A 13,430-nucleotide genomic window follows, 5' to 3' on the forward strand; every position below is an offset into this window, starting at 1 on the left:
CTAACTTAGCGAAAATTGATATGGAGAAAAGCATTTGTCCTCTTAACCAGCTTTGGCCGGAACGGGTATCTGTATGGGTGACCATACTCTTATAAATATGAATAATAATCACCGAGGACCCCTTTCGGATCAATTCCATTACTTAATCATCCGGCATTATACGCACCAATCCAACGGTATGCCAATTGTTCTGTTGATCTACATCAGAAACCAGTCGGCCTCACTGCCATTGTTCCATCGAAATCTCCAAATGAGCAAGAGTCCCGCTTGACGGTTTTCTGTGGCCGAAATGCCACGTTTACATTCCTGTCCGAAATTGTAGGCCGCATACGGACAGGTTAACCTAACCTGAAACGTTAAATGAGTGGGCCGAAATATTATTATGTATCATAGCATCATATTTCGTAATTTTAGGAGTTGATATTATCCGGTTTTCTACAAGGCTCTCCGGCGCTGGCCACGCCTTTAGATTCAGCGTTCTTCCTTGTGGTTGTAGAATATAAGGCTATTCATTAGGCCGAAATGTTTTCCTATGGCTAAGGCGACTGTTCCTTTGGAATTTTTATAGGGTTAAGCTGTCTTTGTGTTATTAACCTCCAAACATAACTTCCTACCTATTTACCTACTCAATTGCTATGCATTAAAAGATCATTTTGAAGTGAATAATGCCATATTGCAATTGAATGCGTACCACATGAACTTTGCCGTTTTTTAATGTCTATGAAAAAACCTTCTAGATATAAGCTTTTGAATTACTATGTCCATCAATATTTAAAAGAAGTATTCCAATATTTATTTATTTTATAATACATACTGGAATCCAATACTTACAGAAAATAGTTGACATATCACATTGATTTTGCCTTCAATCGTTTTAGTTTACCATCGATGAAAATTCTTTACAAACAACAATGAATATTTGAAACAAATTCCATAAATATGCGCCCATTAACTAATACCATTCTTAGAACCAATCACAATGAACTCAAACATATTGCAGAAAACAATGGTTATAATTAATTCTACTACAGTAGATCATTTTCAGAACTAAAACCATAATATTATCATATTTTTCAGTTAGTTCATATCAAGAGAATATTCTCAACTCCGTCGGTTTTGTGATCACAGAAATATGTGATAATATTCCTACTTTCGATATTCTTCTTGAATAGGTTCTGGTCATGAAATCTTACACGAAGCTGGAAATTGTTATTTTATATCCAAACGAATTTTTCGATCCAATCTGTAATTAATAAATTTCGAACGGCCATAAAAGGGAACTTAAACACAGCTTAAGAGAATTGAAAGTACTCTGAAAATTCAAATTTCTGTCTCTCTTCGTTCGTGGGTTATCGTTTTAATTTTTTGAGACTATTCCAAGCTAAAAATTCGAAAATTACAGACAATGTGATGAATTGATAGGGCTATCTGTTCAGGGAACAAGTTATCGAAAAGAAACAAAAAAACTTAGGTGTTCCTCAAGAAATGCATAGAAAAATTATTTAGTTGATGAGAACAGAAATCAACAGCCAACAATTAAACCTGAAGTCTCAAACAAGATAAATCAAATCATTCGAACAAAAATAAACGAAAAGAGAAACATTTTGTCTAACCGACTTCAATAAATACTAATCACATCAATTATTAGGGACATGAGTTTTGAACTATTTCATGGAGAATAAAAACAAGACTTCATTTCTTAAAAAACGCTAAACATTCAATAAAAAGCAAATCCTACTCTTGGAAATCTTGTTGAAAATTGTTATTTCAATTTTTATTTAACTAATATCTACCTTCCAAAATTTCAGTTGAAACTCGATATAATGGAGGAAATTTTTGGTGTTATATCAGTTGTAAATAGAAGATAATTTATTTCGTTTCGGTTGAAAAGCATAATTTCATCTAGATGTCAATTTAGGTAGGTACCACATTTTTCGATGAAGTATTTTTCACGTTACAAAAGTTAATAAAATTAAGTTGTCTCGTTTTCCAAAAGCTGTCATTTAGTTGGAATATCGCCTACGTTATCGTGTAAGTTCTACAAGGTCAGCTAGATAAAGTACATCATGTTTAATTATCTACTTACCTCAAAATATCTGGTGACAAGGAATCTACCAACTCAGGCATGATTAATGACAACAATGTCACTTACGAGTTACTAGGCCGGGCGTTCGTTTTAAAATATCTCCAGAATGGTAATCCGATCTCAAATAGACCTATCGGGGTGTTTCACACAAAATATTCATGTCAGTATTTCACTCAGTCATTTTCAGTAGAAGTTACGAAATGTCAATTAGCTAGAAATTTCCTCAAACATTCAGTTGAATTCTGACTTTTCCTTCGATATAAAACTCGAACAGGAATTGTCCCATTAACATTCTGGAAATGAAAGGTACTATAATTTTCATCGTCGGTTATTTATCTGGAGTTGGTTGAGGCACCTTGAAACCATTTATGAACTGCTGTGTCGAATTCGAAAAAAAATTCCAACAGCTCGTTAAAATTCCCGTTGAATTCAGCGAATTGAAAATAATTCAGCATAATCTTCAAGAACATATTTCATTGAAGTTGAGGTTCCCTGCCAGGTCTTTAAATTCACCTCTGTGTGTAGTAAACTAACCGAGTGTGGATCGAAATCTGCATGCCACCATAGTCAACCCTTTCTTGTTATTCCATCTGCATAAAGCTCTCTCCGTACGTGGACAAAAACTCATAATAGATTATTCTGCACCGTGGTAAATAGCCTCGTCATGCAGCTAGATGCTGTCTGTTATATATAATATCACAAATATAATACGACAATGAGTGTTGTAGACCTTTCTCTTTTGACGGGCGGACAAAAGCGAAAGAATAGGGTGATTTTTTGTTCTAATAAAAAATTCTTTAACGACCGTCATTCTCACGCAGAAAAAATTAAACACACAATCGATAGATTCGAGGTTAGATTATTCCTCTCATGCACTGTAATTGGTGAAATAACTCAATTGATGATAACTGAAATAAATTTATTTTTTGTTTATTTTTTTATATATTTCAGAATATAAATCTAATCAATTTTCCGACAATTATACCATCAGAAATAGAAATCCGCTAATTTTTCGGCTAATTCTTATTTCATAGGATTTTCAAAATTCTGTAAAACATTACTTTCACCTATACATCTTTAAAAACTTAATAAATAGTTTTGTTGCCGCATTCTGATAATTGAAACTTATTTTCTTAGAACCTACATACGTACATATGTACCTAATACCTATGAAGCCACTTTTCAACTGATGATTTCTTGATTTTCAATAAGTGTAAATATAGATTTTTCATCAAATAACGAAAATAAAACTGGATGAAATTTATGTTGTTAGGAAGGAAAATTTCCATATATTTACTTAGGCATCGTTACATTATTGACTTAGGTCTAAGTAGGAAGGTATATTGCTAATTACGTGAAATCATTTAAAGTTAATAAATAAATATAATTTAATGATGGCATTGCAGGCAAATATGAAAATTTCCTTCTCCAATTCCTGGTCATATAAATTTATCGGCATTAATACCCAATTGAATAATGATATATTAATAGTTCTGATAAACAGCCAACTATGCAATTAACTTGTACCGGAGTCAAGAAGATAAGAAATAATTAATTGATAAAATCTGATAGATACATGGGTTTAAATTTTCCAGTTTGTGTAAATAGTCGGCGAGATATGAATTATATTCGATGGATTAATCGTATCCGAGTGAGTAGCTGCAGATTTTGCGCACATATAATTTTCTCTTTACTCCAAAAATGCTATATCGAACAAGAAAATTGGCTTCTTATTGGTACTAAAAGGTGAAAAAATCGGATCTGACAATGATATTAACTATATGCACACTAATATTCTATGGTATAATTGTGAATGTGGCATGAAAATAACATAAGTGCGGATGACACATAAACAATTCATTTGGCAAACCATACATTTATTGTACATTCGATAGAAAATATAATTTGGCATCGAGTTCAAGGAAGTTTCATTTCAATTCAAAGCATGGAGTTGTAGAGACGAATTTATTCGCTTCACCAACTTGCAACAATTTCATTTGGCTTCTAACAATAGGTACTAGCAAAATTCAATCCGTTGAATCGCTCATTTTGTTTGGTCTCATCAAATATAACAACCCAACACTTCAAGTAGGTTGCATGTCTAAGATTTCGAAGTTATTCCTTCCAAAATCGTATTGAATTCCAATATTCCTTCCGTTCACGAATAAAAGTAGTCCTGGATGGCCGCCTTGAGGGATACCGTCGTCGATGCCGATACCACGAGTTGAAGGTTAATAGGATTAACCCGTACATTTGAAGGATATAGGATATCCAAAATTTCACACGCTACTTCGATACCCTTCTGAACCATTTGGATGACAATAAATTGGCCATTAGCATAAAGTTTTAATCTGTTGCCGTTACGGATCTTTCGGTTGATTCGAATCGAGAAAGAATGCAATCTGATGATAACGATGAATATTTCACATAAATAGCCCCTGTTGGAACGGTTTTCAAATTGTGGAATCGCCATGTAAGGTACGAATTTATTATTATTATGGTTTTTTATGAGCGCCTCACCCAGATCAGGTACTGGTAGAGAATCCTTACGATGTTTCTTCATCCTAATAAATCCTTAGAGATGATAATAAGGTGATTTCTTTGGAAATGTTGATGATAAGAATGGAATGATTGATTCGGCGCAGAATTCAGATAAACAGAAAACAGGTTAAGAAGTAAAAGAATGAAAATCTGAAAGAATGCTTTATTCTCAGATAATATACATATAGGTTACTTATATGAAAAGTCACAATTCACATCATTTATTGAAGAAAATCCATTATATATGAATTTGGGGTGAACAAAAAAAATCTTGAATCTAAATAAAATTATTGCCATTACCAATTTTACGCTTGTCTTCATCATTTTCTTCCATATCATATAGAATCGCAACTCGAAGGAAAAAAATCATAATATTAATAAATAGATTCTTGGTTTGAACCCTATAGGCTAAGCGTTCAGAAAATGAATATACAGGGTGAATCTTTGTCATGTACATATATTTCAACCGAAGATTCCTGCGGTCAAAGGATACACTCTTTTTCTTTATCATTTTTACCGATTCGACAGGTTGGAAAGATACAGGCTGTTGGAAATCCATAAAAATGTAATTTTTAGTTATATCTCGCAAATAGAATGAAATCTAAGGGAATGATTTTCGGAATATAGTTTTTAATTGATAAGGTGTTTCCGAACATAAAATTTCATCAGTCTGGTCAAAAATATCGGCAAAAATAGTAAAGGAAAAAAGGGTTTCTTTTTCTTTCGGTTGAAATTTATGTACGAGTCAAAGGCTCATCCTGTATACTTCCAACTAAACTGGGGCTAAGATATTTATTTATTCAAAATTAGGAAAATCTTCAAAACATAACATCTATGAAAAAGTTAAACTATGAACATGCAAATAATGCAAAAACTGATCTATTATCAGTAATACCTAATATAAAATATATTGTAATGATAACCCAAAAAAAATTATAATTCAAAAATTTTTTTTATCTTGTTTCTGAATGCCAAATGAAGATTTTGAAACAGGTTTCGAATAAACACAATATTTACTAAGTGAGGCACATATTCTCAAAAAATTTGAATATGTTTATGCTTCAGAATATTTTGATGAAAATGTATTGAATTTTCTTAGAGATTCGGATAAATGGATGTTTGGAAATAATTTATTAGATAGCAAAATGCTATGACATCACAAGCTTAAATTAATTTCAATTTTTTTTCAGAAGCACAAACGGAGCGATTCGAGCAATCCTTTCCGAATAGCTTGGTAAGTTTGACATACTCTCAACACAATCGTTTTTTTTTACCATCGTCCCAAATGACAATTCAATTAGTTAGCGATGAATTCAGCCAATTAACCGTAGTTTTCTCGCATTGGACCAGAAGAATCTGATTAAGGTCGAAATAAAAACCAACGTTCCACTCTGTTCATATTCAAGTTACATCACGTTCACCATGCTCTATTTAACAAACCAGTCCTTCTAAATTTTTTTCCTAGATAAATGGGGAACATAACTTGAAAGCAAATAATTGATAGATACAAAGAAAGGTGTTCCGAGAATAAAGGTATTGTGATGAGAAGCCACAAGAGTCTATAAAAATCTCTCTGTGAGGGACCTAGACGGGTTATCTTGCCTAAGACCCATAACTTGTCCCTTGAAAACCAGATGGTATAATTTAATCACTCACCCTTTTCTTTGGGGTGGTTGAAAAACTACCTGCTTTCATGTCTCGAGACCACGTTGAAAGATCTCCCCTGTGATTTACATATTTAGAATAGTTTTTTATCCGATAAATTATAACTAAACACCCTGATTTTCTCTTTTTGAAATCTCTTCACGCCGTGCCTAATATTAGACCGTATATATATACGAAGCGTTTAAAATACTTCGTCGTTTCGAAAACTTCCATATTGAGACTTAATTTATATCGAATGTGGTTTCTATTGGTAGGTGTGTCTTTTTCATTGTTGTCTAATTCCCTTCTCTGAACACTTTATTGGAAACAACTATTATTTCGTAATCCACAATCTCTCGGCTATTGTTGCTTCGAATATTTTTATTGATGATGCATATGACATCACTGTCACGAATTCATCAATTGTTGAGTCTTCCTTCCATTAGTCTTATTCAATGCTATTCGAGTGAGAATATTCAATTGATGGAAGAAATGACTATATTTTCCAATTATTCGCTGTTGCATTTAACTCGGTAAAAGGAAACGTTATATGGACGACAATTATAAATCCCCACTTTTGAAATTTCAACATTCAACTTTTTATCATGAATCTTTGGCATTGATGAGATTTCATTTCTGCGAATGACAAAAAGGTTTGAAATTGTTCTTGCTAGTGAATTTTTTTGTATCCTAATATTCGATTTAATCTTTATTCCATTTCATCTCTGCATGAATCAAACATTTTTGGTTTTCATGAATCAAACAGACAAATGTTCGGAGAGCATATGAAAACCATAAATTTACCCGATGATGTTGGCAGTGAGAAGGCTCAATTTACAACTACTTTCTGCTTCCTAAGAAAATGACTTAGGATGTCTTTTATTTGATGATTTTCTGAATAACTTACCCGTTGAAGTGGAGGCAAAACAAATTTGATTTCTATCAGAAGGAAATTGAAGAAAATGGGACCAAGAATATAATTCTAATTTCAATTTGATAACGCCTTACTTTTTCAATGATTTATATTTATGGTCATAATAACCAATAATTCTTATGAGAAAGATTCAATTAATTGAAAAGTTCAAGGTTAAATAGGTCTTCTACAGTTAATTTTTTGTATACCTATACATATGATGAGGCATCGATAAGATCTGAAGCAAAATATTCTAGGAGTTGAACTTTCGATATAGATTTTTCAGAAACTTAAAAGGAGTTATTTTAATAATAAAAGTCTATATCTATCCTTCCAACCACATATTTACAATGAAATACATTTTGTATAGGATTCGTCACTATAAACAAAGAAATTTAAAGGAATTTCCAATATATTCTTCTAGAGTATGAAAGCCTTGATGTAACAGAAATGATCCACTGATTCATTAAGCAAAATTCATTCTTTTTTGTTATTTGATTTACCGGTACATAAAAGTGTGTTGTCATCCGCAAATATTACTGAATCGGATGGATCAGCAATAGCAGAAAGAGCAATGGACCAAGTATGGATCCTTGGGGTACACCACACATAATATAGAGTAATTATGAACGGACATTACCAACCTCAACTAGCTGCATACGGTTTGAGAAATATGATCTTGTTAATGGGTGGATTAGATCCCTAGGCTTGAATCAATTTTATTCAAAAGTAGATCAAACGTCTTAGTTGAATTCATAAAAACGGCTATTCATTTCTAGGGTTCTCCTATTTTCTCATGAAGTTTAGAGATGAAATAATATTTGAACACTCATTCATAGTGAATGAATATTTTGTCTTGAAGGTAGGGAAGTTTTGGAAAAAAAATTATATATGTGCTATATTCAGTATCATTCGAATAAATTCAGAAGCTCTCTTTCGTCGTTGCCCGAATTGATACCTTCACACACTTGGAAGAATGGATATTGTAATTTATAGTGTTCATCGATGTGACGTTATCGATCTTGCATGCGATTACAAAGATCATACCCGACGCTAAAAGGGTATCCGGGGTCTGTACATAATACGCGTATGATAATATTCCTTGTCAACAAAGGCAAATTTAATGGAGAACTGTATTTGTGTGCGACTCTGAATACAAAATGAACTTATCCCTTATGGGAACCTTTGGAATCCCAGAAAGACCGGGCATCCGTTACCAACTTAACATAAAATTCGAATATATCAGCCAATCCTTTCACTACCGTGGCTTTCCGATGAAAAATTGATACGCAGATCGACCCCGTAGGTAGATGTTCCTGCCATACGTAATGGAATACTCTCTCTCATACAGCATCCTGTCTGCCTCAACGCACGGAATGTTTACCCTGCGAGGAAAGATTAACAAAGCCGCTAGGGTTGTGTGTGTGTGTATCTTAAAAAACAGGTATCATACAAAGGAGAAATAACCTGACTCGGTTTTTTTCTCTATTAACCCTTTGCCGCCTCACAAAGAGGAACGAAGAAAACCGGACTCTGACAAGTTAGTTTTTTAATGAGTGCCGATCGAGGCAGATGTGAAGTGAGTGAGTTTGTGAATATTCCAGAGAATATTCTCGGTGCACACGCAGCGTCCGTTCTTGGTCGGTCGTCTGATGTTATGTGAAAAAGTTTCGATAGGCAGATGTTGCAGATTTATGGCGTTCGGTGCCTGGTTTATGGTGGAGAGTGAGTCGTTAATTATTTTATTTGATTGAAGATTTTCACATTAACATTACTCCCCAGAAAAACAATTTTATACATCATCCACAATTCACTTTTATCTAGAATTTTAAAAAATCCTATCGAACTGTCGCCTACTTTTTCTTGGGATATTCTGAATCAATGTAGCAAACTTAATCAGTTGAATATTTTCTTGTGGACCTAGCTTGAATTCAAGGCGCACCAGAAGTAGAAACATTCATTATGTGTCACTTATGATTATATGTTTTTTTCTTCCATAAGAATTATAATATTACCTATTGCATTTTTTGTCATTTAGTGGTGAAAGGTTCGAAAATATAATATGATTTTAGACTGACATTTTTATGAGAGCAACAAACAGCTTATATCCTGAATTTTTTTCATCGGGAATCTTTCATTTGGCGCAAATTTCTGTTTTTTGCTAATTTTCAACCAACAACTGCACCAAAACATCAATAATGGAGAATTCATCATTCAATTCTGACTTTAGTTGGGATTTTTGTTTTTCATCAGTTGTACTACCTACATCAAGCATCAATATTATTTTTAATGAACTATTTTCAAAGAGTTTCTCTGTATATGGTATGTACCTATATGAAAAAGGTTGAAGAATGCGAAATGAATGAACCTTCACGAGTGGTGCTTTTTCTCATGTTTAAATTTGAGTATTCCAATGTTTCAATAATTTCGAAAGCATATCAAGTTTTAAACTATTGGTTCTCTTGATTTACAAGCAAATAATATCTTGTAACTAGTTAATTAATTTAATGCGATAAAAATTCGATAAAAACTTTTCCCGGTGCCTCGTTAACTGCGATTTTTGCACATTTTTTTGCGGCTTGCATTATAATGTTGTAGTTCCATGATCATTAATAGTGCTATGTCTTCGAAAAACACGAATACAAGCACTTAATTTTGCGACATTCGTAAAAAACAATGAATATATTATTGCGCTCAATGTTACTTTCTCACGACAGGTTTTTTTCTCTGTTTTCGAAGGATCGAAAGTAATACAGTTTTTCGAAGTGCTGTTTTTTCGAGCGGTTGTTTGAATAATCGATCTATTAGGTTGATCATCATGCTTGTCGCGAGAAAAAAAAATTGATTAGTTATAGCAAAGTGCATCCAAATTAATATCGTTTTCTTGTTTCGACAATTTATTTGTACATCAAATGGGCAATGATCATAATAAGATGAGTATATATTGAGGGACCCCCAAAATTTAATTCCTAGCTTTCCGGCTATTGGCTTCATCTAGTAATTCTAAAATGATAATTCTACAATTATTCCTACGATTCCAAGTTCAAATCCCGCAGCGTTAAATTTATTATCACAAGAGTTTTTCATCCAAGTTAAGACATTCTGCAATATTTTTTCCTATACCAGTCGCGATATCGTAGCAAATATCAAACCGTAGTTTACCTTTTGTAGTGGTTTTTACCGTTCAGAATAATGTGCACATAATTCATTACAATTGCTGTCAACTGAACTATGCAAGCATTTTCTTATGTTAATAGCTTCAGTTGCAGTGTTTCTGGGTAGGAAGGTGAAGGTGACCATTTCGTTCTAACGTTTTGGTTTACAACGTCCCACCTATCAAGTCAGTGTAGCAAATACGTAACCTTCAATTTCTTTTTGATCGTTAGAATATGTTTTTTGTTTGAAGATTTGCAACGTGATTAACCAAATGGTAATGGTCAAAATTATTCCATGTTAAAAAAAAATTCCTGAAATTTCTGAGGAGGGTTTATTGGAAAAGAATTGTTATGGCGAATTTTTTTTATGTGTTAGAATTCTTTTTCATGGTAAGAAAAGCCATAATTTTTCTATTTTCAACTTTTTCAACTTTTTCAATTTTTTTATACCGTTTCATTTATCTTCGTCAAGTATCTATTAGTATATGATTTAATAACTGAAGTCAATCGTACAAATTTCCCAAATTAAAATTTTCAAGAGGAAGTCGACATACCGTAAATTTAGGTGAACATAGGTACGTCTCGAAATTTATTTTAAAATCGATGCTGATTGACACTGTTTTGTTCAATTTTCAATAAAAATGAGTCATTTATTTTGTTGAGGAATAAACCAACTAGAAAAAATTTAGACATACTAATTAGATACACAGTTCAAAATTCATAAACAAAGTTTTTGAATTAACGAGTGTAAAAATAAGCTTTCTGTACGAGTATTATATATTATTTTCTATCTTAGTCTTACCGTAATTTCTAAACTAATGAGCTAACTAATTGTGTACTAGGCAAAAAAAAAAAGGGCCATTCAACTAAAAAGAACCTTTGGTCCTGTACATGGTATATATTTCGGTGCATACAATTTGCTCTTTCATCGGATTTTAAGACCAATAAAAATCTATTCCTAGATAGCTTCACGGGAACAATATTAAAAGTTATAAAAGAAGGTTAAAACCTAAAATGCCGGTGGAGCCAACAATTTCAAGACATTTAGTACTTACTTCAAACTTGTTTGTTAAAATGGACAGCAAGATATAAATATAAGGATTTACTTTATACATACATAAGCGGTATTATTTCTCTAATTCGTGACAGGAGAGTTCCGATTACTAACATATAATAATGAAATATAACCATGAAATTGTGTTAATCTGAGATATTTCCGCACGATTTTATGTTTCAAAATATGGCAGAATGAAGCCACAGAATTAGGGAAAAAAGTATAAAACACGACTATAACTTCAGCTTATAGTTAAAACAACTTTATACAGTTTCAACATTATATTGGAACGAATGCTGAATCGAAGAAATATTTCAAATTAAATGTTCGCCCCTATAACGTCTATTGAGAAAGTAAAATATAAGACCTCGTGATTTTGAATTGTGACCTCTTAGCTTTGAAATTATAGGTATAGGGAACAATTCAAACTGATTTCTGAAATGAACGAAACTTTCATATCAAAAATTGTTGACCAGTTGGCGCGCCACCGGGTCTCTAAAGCCAACCACCCACGCAACGACCCCTTCCGATCTCCTTCTCGTCAAATCGAGTTAAATCGTCCCGAATGCGACCACTTGCTAGAGAACCCGCGAGCGTAATCAAATCACAATCGAAATCTGAAATGTCGTTTACAAAGCCTCCCGGGATTCAAGGCAAATTATCGGGAATTGCCCTGTTGTGATAGTTGGGATCGGGCGCGTGCACGGGGCGAATCAAAATGGTAGCCGATCGCGGGGGGGTAGTAGGGCGAGGGCGAGATGGATTTCCAATAAACACAATGATAAAAACTCCGCGCCGTATCCACCTTGTTGTTGTCGCTTATCGGGGGATGCGATGGTTCATGCAACTAGACTGGGTGGCATGGTGGGCGACGGGGTAGGGGGTGAGTTTTGGATCAGGGCTTGTTAATTGACGACATGGTCCCCTCGGTGCGGGGCTTACGCGGCTCATGTGGGTGACGTCATCCATCATGGCCGGGACTGTTTTGTTGGGGGTAGATTGGCAGAATTGCATTACGGATTTTTTGCTCGTTTATTATTGATGGCTAGAATGTTCCGAAGTTGTAGCGATGGGGTTGTTTACTGAGAAAAAATATTATTTGGATTTTCGTCTTGAGCTTCTTGCATTAGAACAGTCTACAGGGCAAATGTAAGAAATTTAAATGTGGTGATATCTTGCGACATCTTCATAAAAATAGTTGCGATAATTTAGGCATACTTAGACTGGAAGAGGATAAAAATACAAAGAAATTTGATTTGAGTGTATGTTTATCGTTTTAGAATAAAATAATCGTTTAATAATTCTCCATATCACTTAGCAATTTTGATGCAAAAAAGTACAAAATTATTTCTCAGGTAAAGAAATGTACCTCTTTTTTAATTTTATAGGTGTTGAGTGCTTTGAATAGTAATGAAAAAAACAATGAAAAAAGCAAAGGAAGAGAAAGTAAAATAAAAAATAATTATTGAATAAGGTGCTGAATCTGTTGAAAATCTATGCAAAAATACAAATGTTCAAAAATGGTATCGAAATTAACTTATTTTTATCTGATATCATTTCATTTAACAGTGACAAGAATCAAATTAGCAGAAAAATTGATTCGAGGAATCGAAAACATTTGAATCCTATCTTACATACTGAAACCACTATTTTCTTAATTCTTCTTTTTCAGTTCAAGTAGTTTTTGCACTATAATTTTCTGATTAATTTCAAAAGTTATTTTCAAAACATTTGCTAATGTGTATTTCATCTGAGCTATAATAATTTGAATCGTTTTTGAGACGAATTATCAAAATTAAAGTAAACATTTCATTCGAGTGAAAAATTGCTATTTTCCGAAATTTTCTCCTTCAAATTTTAGATACCTGGTACAATTAAAATTCATGTGCAGATTTATGGGTGCCACTTTATTTGTTACCTGCTCCTTTCGTGTTTGGTGTCCTGGAAATATTTTAAGTGTCCGACTTCCTTATAATGATGACTTCTCAATTTTTCTCCTCTGTCATAATTATTATGATATATAGATTCTTAAGTATC

At 33.1% G+C, this 13,430-nt stretch overlaps 1 long non-coding RNA gene across 2 annotated transcripts in view; it reads left to right on the forward strand.

Annotated features, from left to right (window-relative positions):
* The window catches only part of LOC123673035, an 11,478-nt gene extending 4,677 nt beyond the window's left edge, over positions 1-6,801 (forward strand). For both annotated transcript variants that reach the window (XR_006746410.1, XR_006746411.1), the window contains exon 3: positions 5,818-6,801. This is a non-coding gene — a long non-coding RNA (uncharacterized LOC123673035). The remainder of the gene's footprint in view (positions 1-5,817) is intronic.
* The last annotated feature ends 6,629 nt before the right edge of the window (positions 6,802-13,430 follow it).

Source organism: Harmonia axyridis, chromosome 2, assembly GCF_914767665.1.
Source record: "Harmonia axyridis chromosome 2, icHarAxyr1.1, whole genome shotgun sequence".
Lineage (NCBI taxonomy): Eukaryota > Metazoa > Arthropoda > Insecta > Coleoptera > Coccinellidae > Harmonia > Harmonia axyridis.